At 43.8% G+C, this 7,415-nt stretch overlaps 1 long non-coding RNA gene across 4 annotated transcripts; it reads right to left on the bottom strand.

Moving 5' to 3' along the window:
* Positions 1–5,024: 5,024 nt before the first annotated feature.
* LOC111787972 lies at positions 5,025–7,115 on the bottom strand. 4 transcript variants are annotated; one of them, XR_002814070.1, is made up of 4 exons: positions 6,867–7,104; positions 6,697–6,774; positions 6,211–6,474; positions 5,025–6,126 (listed from the first exon to the last, which is right to left on the bottom strand). It is a non-coding gene; the product is annotated as an uncharacterized LOC111787972 (long non-coding RNA). The 4 variants fall into 4 exon arrangements; XR_002814069.1 differs by having other exon boundaries at positions 6,215–6,474; XR_002814071.1 differs by having other exon boundaries at positions 6,223–6,474.
* Positions 7,116–7,415: the final 300 nt, after the last annotated feature.

Below are 7,415 nucleotides of genomic sequence, written 5' to 3'. Positions count from 1 at the left end.
GGAAGATTTCGGGGTAAGACCTCCTCGTGTCACCCTCACATTATTACGAGGCTTTGNCCTCGTGTCACCCTCAAATTACTACGAGGCTTCGTTGTCCTGACAGTTTTCCCATAAGACCTTTGCTAATGGAATTTCCCTTTTCGTGGTTTCCTTCCGTCACGTGCCATTATCCCAATGGCTTTTTTTTTTTTTTTTCATACGTTAGATCCTTCCGAAGGGAAAGTGTCTCGTGATCAATGATGTGAGTTGGATCCAGAGTGTACTTTCTCATCAGCGATACATGGAGTACGTTGTGCACTGCGGGGAGCGTGGGTGGTAATGCTAGTCTGTATGCCACGGGACCAACCCTTTCTAGGATTTCGAAGGGTCCCACGAACCTCGGGCTCAACATGCCCTTCTTCCCAAACCTTAGCACTCCTCTCATTGGACTACTTTCGGGAAGACGTGATCACCCACTACAAACTCGAGGTCTTTCCTACGAGAGTCTGCATAACTCCTTTGCTGACTTTGTGCAAAGAGTATCCTCTATCTAATTATTGTACTGCTGCGTTAGTAGTCTGTACCAACTCCGACCCCAACAACTGTTTCTTGCCTACCTCCACCCAGAATATAGGAGTTCTACACCTCCGTCCATATAGAGCTTCGAATGGTGTCATCTGAATAGCCTGATAACTATTGTTGTAGGCAAATTTCATAAGGGCCAGGTGCTCATTCCAGCAACCTGCAAGGTCCATAACACACGCCCTCAACATATCTTCTAGGGTCTAATTAAGTCTTTCGATTTGTCTATCTATCTGAGAATGGAATGCAGTACTGAACTTGAGTTGTGTTTCCAACGCCTTTTGTAACCCTTTCCAGGAGTCAGAAGTAAACTTAGCATCCTTATCAGACACAATGGACACTGGTACGCCGTGCAAACGGACTACTTCCTTGACGTGCAACTGGGTCCATTGGTCCACTCGATAAGTGGCTTTATCTGGAATAGAGTGTTAGGATCGCACAACAACGCACACGCTCGATCTAGATGATCACAAAGAGAAGGATAGAGAGAATTGCAAGGAGAACTCTGGCTAAAAGGATTTTTTATTGATGACTTCAGGAATGTACAACAAGAGAGTACAGAGAATAGAAAAGTACATTTTCAAAGCTGTACCAGACCAGATATATATATGGTTTAGTTTACTATATATAGCTTTACCAGATTTAGCCATCTACTATATATAGCTATTTACCATATATAGCTTTACCGGATATAGCTTTACCATATATAGCTTTACTATATATAGCTTTACCGGATATAACCGTTGACCAAGCTATAAATAAGTATCAGGCTCCATAGCCTAACATAGAGTGGGCTGCTTCGGTTAATTTGTCTTCAATGGCCCAGATGACATTGAAGTCTCGTCGAGCGTTCGATAGGTCCGAGATGAAATCCATACCTTTTCCTCTCATTTCCACGCTGGAATATTCAGCGATTGCAACAACCCTGCTGGTCATTGTCTCGAGACCTTTACATGCTGACAGGTCAAACACCGACTCACATACTCAACTACGTCCTTCTTCTTTCCTAGTCACCAATACCTACACTTTAAATCCTGTCACGTTTAGTACTACCAGGGTGAAATGTGTAGGACGTGTTGTGTGTCTCAGTCATCATTTCCTGTAGAATCTTCTCATCTCGAGGTACGCATAATCGATCCTACCACATCAATCCCTCTTCGAAGGAACTGAGTATCCCTCTGGTCTCTCAGTTTCCTGTTGACCCCAGATATTACTACGGTACGTATCAGCTCTCTGAGCTTCGATGATACGTCTCTTGAGGGTGGGTTGGACTGAAAGTTGCGCTAATTGGGCGGTGACGCCTCTAACCAAGACCTCTATTCCAGCCCTTTATATCTCATCCTGTAGATACCTCAGTCTCGTGCTCAGGGCGGATGTGCGGGCTGTCTTATTACTCAAGGCTACCACTACATTGGTTTTCTTAGGTGGTAAAGTATTTCAATATCATAGTCCTTAACTAGTTCTAACCACCTCCGCTATCTCATGTTCAGCGCTTTTTGTGTGAACATATGCTAAGGCTCTTGTGGTCAGCATACACCTGAACTTTCTTGCCATACAGGTGGTGACGCCAGGTTCTCAATGCATACACCACGGTTGCTATCTCCAAACCGTGGGTGGGGTAGTCGCGCTCATACTCTTTCATTTGTCTAGAGGCGTAGGCTATCACTTTGCCCTTTTGCATGAGTACACACCCTAACCCTTTTTCCTAAGGCGTCGCTGTAAACCACAAGTCCACCTGACCCATCAAGCACTAAAAATACAGGTGCAATGGCCAACCTCGTTCTCAGTTTCAGAAAACTTTGTTCACACTCTAGTGTCCAAACATAGAGTTTCCCTTCTGGGTCAATTGTGTCACACTGCTGAGGTCTTAGGAAATCTTGTACAACCCTTTTATAAAAGCCTGCTAGACCTAGAGCACTCCTTACTTCAGTGACAGTGGTTGGTCTAGACCATTTCAAAATTACTTCAATCTTAGCGGGGTCCACCGTTATCCCCTGCTTGGATACTAAGTGGCCAAGAAAGGCCACCTCCTGCAGCCAGGATTCGCACTTCATGAATTAGCATACAACTGGTGGGCTCTCAATAGAGTTAAAACATTCCTCAAGTGTTCCTCATACTATACCTCAGACTTAAAACACACCAGAATGTCATCAACGAACAAATCACGAAGATGTCTAGGAATTCCTTAAACGTTCTATTCGTCAGTTCCATAAAACTGCAGAAACGTTAAATTAAACCAAAAGACATGACTATGAACTCATACTGTCCATAGCGGCTTCTAAAGGCTGTTTTAAGTATGTCTTCCCATTTGGTTCTCATCTGGCGATATCCCGACCTTGTCGAGGCGGTCTTTACTACTTCTCCAAAATGGCCTAGTAATTTCATCTCATTTAGCCAACTTTTTGCTCAGCGAGACGCCCTGTAACGTGACTCGCTTAAGTACTAATACCCATCTGGGCTAAATACGGGTTCTTTTGGAAGTAAAGATCCTTACATAAGTTCTCTACGTTCACCTAGGTTAACCCCTGTCGTATCTTTTATGACTGAGCTAGACACATTTTCTCATAGTGATATCTCATCACTGGCTCTTTTTCAAGCACGTGAACCTTTCAAGCTCTTGTACAGGATCCTAGGGAACTCTCTGAAAAACTCTGGTTTGGTAGCTAGCCTCCCTCGAACTTCGAGGGTGCCCCGTCTAGTGTCTTCTCTAATACATATTATGTATCTGCTAGCCTTACTTGTTTACAAGTCACCATCTCACTATCCTTCAGGTAATTTCCAAAATCACGTTATTTGGAAGTTCTTCCTGTACCTGAGAATGCTTCACAAGTTTGGCATTACACTCATGTATGAAACTGGAGTTCTACTCTTTGTAGTCCGGATCACCTACACAAGGGTTGGTTCTTATTAAAGCCCATCTAGACTTTCTTCCTTCAGACGGTAAAGGCATGACCATAGTTTGACCTCTTTTCTTTCTGTTCTCAACCCTGAGGTTTGTTGGACTACCTTGACAGTTCCACGTCCTTCACCTTGTGAGTATACATGCCCTGACCAAAGGATAGGTTAGAACACAATGTTATAGTTCTGATAACCACGTGCTGCCTTTGGACTTGGTCCTCTCCACCAAGGTCCAAAGCGACTTGTCATCCATTGGGTGATCCTTTAGTAGGAATATCCTACACCCCATGACTCATTAGTGGCATAAAAGCGCACATCTCACTTATGGAAGTCCATAAACCTGAACTTATATCACGAAGACTCCAACCAACCTTGAATCCATGGCCCCCATAGTTTCGCTCTCTCTGTTGGTGAATCTTATCTCTCGACTTCCAACTTAACCAAACTCACTGTGAAAATGGTTTGCTTGAGGGGTGCTTAATTCCTACAGTGGCTGCCCTTACTTGTAAGAACGATGTTGTCTGGGTCTACTATGTGGTTAAGACAACTCTATGTTGTCTAGGCCTACTACGTGATCTCCACGGAGGCATGCTTGACATCTAGAATTATGGTCATGGGAGGCTGGGTCATAGGTATATCATCTCGTACTGGGCCTTAAAAAGAAAATCTCATGTACATTTCCAAGGGTTGGACGTCACGCGCTCTGCGGAGTCACCTTTGTGTCTTCCTAAGGCCAACAAACTAAAGCATGACCCCTCTCGGCCTCCTCACAATAATTCGAATCTAGCATCAACATACAGAGGGAATGTTCACTTTTAACACCCTAAAGCGTTAACCCAAAACATACATCAAGTTCTTACTGGCATTACATCATATCATAACCTACTAAACAAGGTTAGACAGCGTACCTGGTCGCGGCGAGGTATGTCGTCAAGCTGAGTCACAGAGGTGTACGACTCTCTATCTTAGAAAAAAGTCTACAGAATCAAAACCCGACTGCTCTGATACCAATCTGTCACGACCCGATTTTCGAGGCTTCGAAGAATCGAACTCGTGACTAAAAGGACGAAATCGAAAACAAACAAAAAGAAAATAAAAGAAAAGAAAAGCAAAGTAAAAGGATAAAAATACCATTCAATTAAAACAAAAGAGAAAGAAGATTTGTTTCGAAAATATTACAAAGGAAATTGCAAATGTAAAAATGAAATACAAAATTAAAATCAAATATTTCAAATGGAAAATACAATTATGAAGAAAAATACAAAAGACTCTAAATATGAAAACGGACAAAGGACTCTAAAAGACCGACCAAGGACTGACGCTCCGGATCGACACCCCTCTGTGACCGCACAGCTCTCGAACACCTCCCCGTATCGACTGGTACCTGAAAAAAAAAGGGGAGAAAGGGGTGAGTATAAAAATATACTCAGTAAGCAGCCTACTTGTAGGCTCTTTTCGCATCCTTATCTTGGTAGGTAACCACGATCTTTCTCGGGTTTCTAAGGAGAGTGATCTAAGCTACAACTCTCCTTTCTGTATCATAAAAGGCTTGCCCATCTTATGCAGTGAAATGATCAGTGTCCTGAGGTGAGGCGCGACCTCATAAGCAAATCTGAGGGGATCGTATGGCTGGATCTGAATACGTGACTCTCTCTCTGAACATCATCCGTGGAGGTTAACTGACGACCCTCACACGGGACCATACATCCACAAAACGGGGTGCGACCCCCTATGTGCCGGTCAGCTACTGAGTCATCCTAAGTGGCTCCACGTCCCCCGCTCAGGGACGGGTTTCTACGGCCCAGGAGTCCTGTTCAGAAGACCCCTTAGCTATCACCACTAGGCCTGGGCACCTGTCACACTTCCCTATCCGGATCTGCAAAGCTCAACGATCACCGTACCGGAGCTCTGTCTCGACGGTATGGTATCGGAGGAGAGAGGGAAGTGGAGGTTCTGATGACACTATCTTCACTGCTCAACTCTAACGGGCTACCTACAGTTACTGTGGTGACCTATTATTCTTCCTAGGGTGGAACTTGGTGCCTTAGACTTAGATTCGTGTTTCTCTAGGATTCTCGTGCCTGGTGTCACAAACCTATCGGGTTTGGAATTCTGGGTTCTGGTTCCGCCGGTAATCATTTCGCGGGTCTAATTGCACGGTATTCTAGAGGTCCCCCAATCTAGGGTCTCGTCTAGCCTACTTAGCCATAAGCGTCCTAATCTAAGCTCATAATTTCTTCCTATTCATCAAGAAAGATAATACAAGCAATCATCATACAATAGAGTTTACACGCAGCAGTTCATGCAAAATTATCAAACATGTTCAACGGGAAGATAACGTCCATCTTTACCCGGAGCGCAGATTTCACAAGTTTTCCAACCTCCTCATGCATACATACATTATCAGAGTCTCAACCAAAACAGATTTAATACACATTTTGTATCTAGCTTTCCATAATCATCTTATATTCGCAGTTTCTATAATAACACGCTAAGTCCGGCTAGCTAATTTCATAGGTGGTAGCATGCATGCTTGTTCCTAGCGGTTCCTACAAGTACTGCTCGTGGGAATCCAAATGGCTACTTACTTGGTTGACGCGTGCCTTCCCAAGCTCGAATTATTTGCCGGAAAAGGTTCCAAAAATTCTGGAATTTCCTTGACAGGTCCTAATTCACATAAAAATAGGATCAGAGTTGAAATCGGTGCGAAAAACAAGCAAACGGAGGTCGAACGGAGGGAAAAAAGATCACCCACGCGCCTACACGCGCCTGCACGCGCTCTAGAGGGTGTTTTACGCACGGCTTTTTACGTGCTTCTTTCTGTGCAGTCGCGGGTCGAGACGGGTCGGTTCGGACAGGTCAGAGCGGTCTCGGGCAGTTCGGTTCGGACTCGGGCCGACCTGGTTGCGCACGCCTGATGCGTTTCCCCAGCCCGCGGTCGCCACGTGTCGGTCGTCGGTCCTACCGCGCTCCTCCGTACGGCGGCTGACGCGTGGCGGCGATGCCTTCTCTCTCCTGCATTTTTTCCAAATTTTCCAGAAACCGTGAGTTTTGCGTTTTCGATCCATTTTCTTCCGATTTTCTTATCTTTCAATCCGTAATCCATATCAACAAAGTTTCTTCACGAAAGTTGTAGATCTCATATTCTACTCATTCGAAAGAATTTCCTTAAATTTTTCTGATGATCACAGATCTTATTATTTGAGTTCAAATTCGGAGAAAAACACGAGTTCTTACCGAAAATCACGTTATCTTTAAACTCCGATTCGAACGCCGATCTTGGCCGCCTTCACTTCAGAACTTAACCAGATAGCGCTGTTGAGGGTAAGAGTCCAAGGATCAACACAAAACGTTGCTAGCACACGAAAATCTTGATGACTTCTCAATGTAGATACTCGTGGACTAACCTGAAGTTCTTGAACGTTTGGTCGAAATAGGAAGGTGCGATTCGTGAGAGCACCTTCCCTCGAGCTATTTGACGGTTTAGATTGGGGACTCGGTTCTCTGGCGTCGGTTCTGATCCGATCTCCTATGGCGATTTGTCATCTCTGTTCTTCCTCTCTCCCAAACCCTAACTTCTTCTCCTTTCTCTATTCTCTCTCTTTTTCTTTTCTTTTCTCTCTCTTTCTTCTTGTAGCCCAAACAACTAGACCCCTTGGATAAGAGTAGGGGCAAAATGACCATTTTGCCCCTATGTTGTTATTTTTATTTTATTTATTTATTCATCTAAAAATTCGGGTATTACAGATAACATAGCCACTTACTTGGTTGACCTAGGCCCTCAGATCTATCATCTCGATGATATCAATTAAAATAAAATAACTGCAAAAATCAGCCACCTTGTAGTCAAATTATTGAGGGTAAAGAAATATATCGACATAACTATTTTTTTTTTCTTCAAACCAAGTTTATTGTTTTGTATTTAAAATTTTTAAAATTAAAAATCACCGTGTAAT

Source organism: Cucurbita pepo, chromosome LG02 (genome assembly GCF_002806865.2).
Source record: "Cucurbita pepo subsp. pepo cultivar mu-cu-16 chromosome LG02, ASM280686v2, whole genome shotgun sequence".
Classification (NCBI taxonomy): Eukaryota; Viridiplantae; Streptophyta; class Magnoliopsida; order Cucurbitales; family Cucurbitaceae; genus Cucurbita; species Cucurbita pepo.
This window is presented reverse-complemented; position numbering and strand designations above follow the sequence as displayed.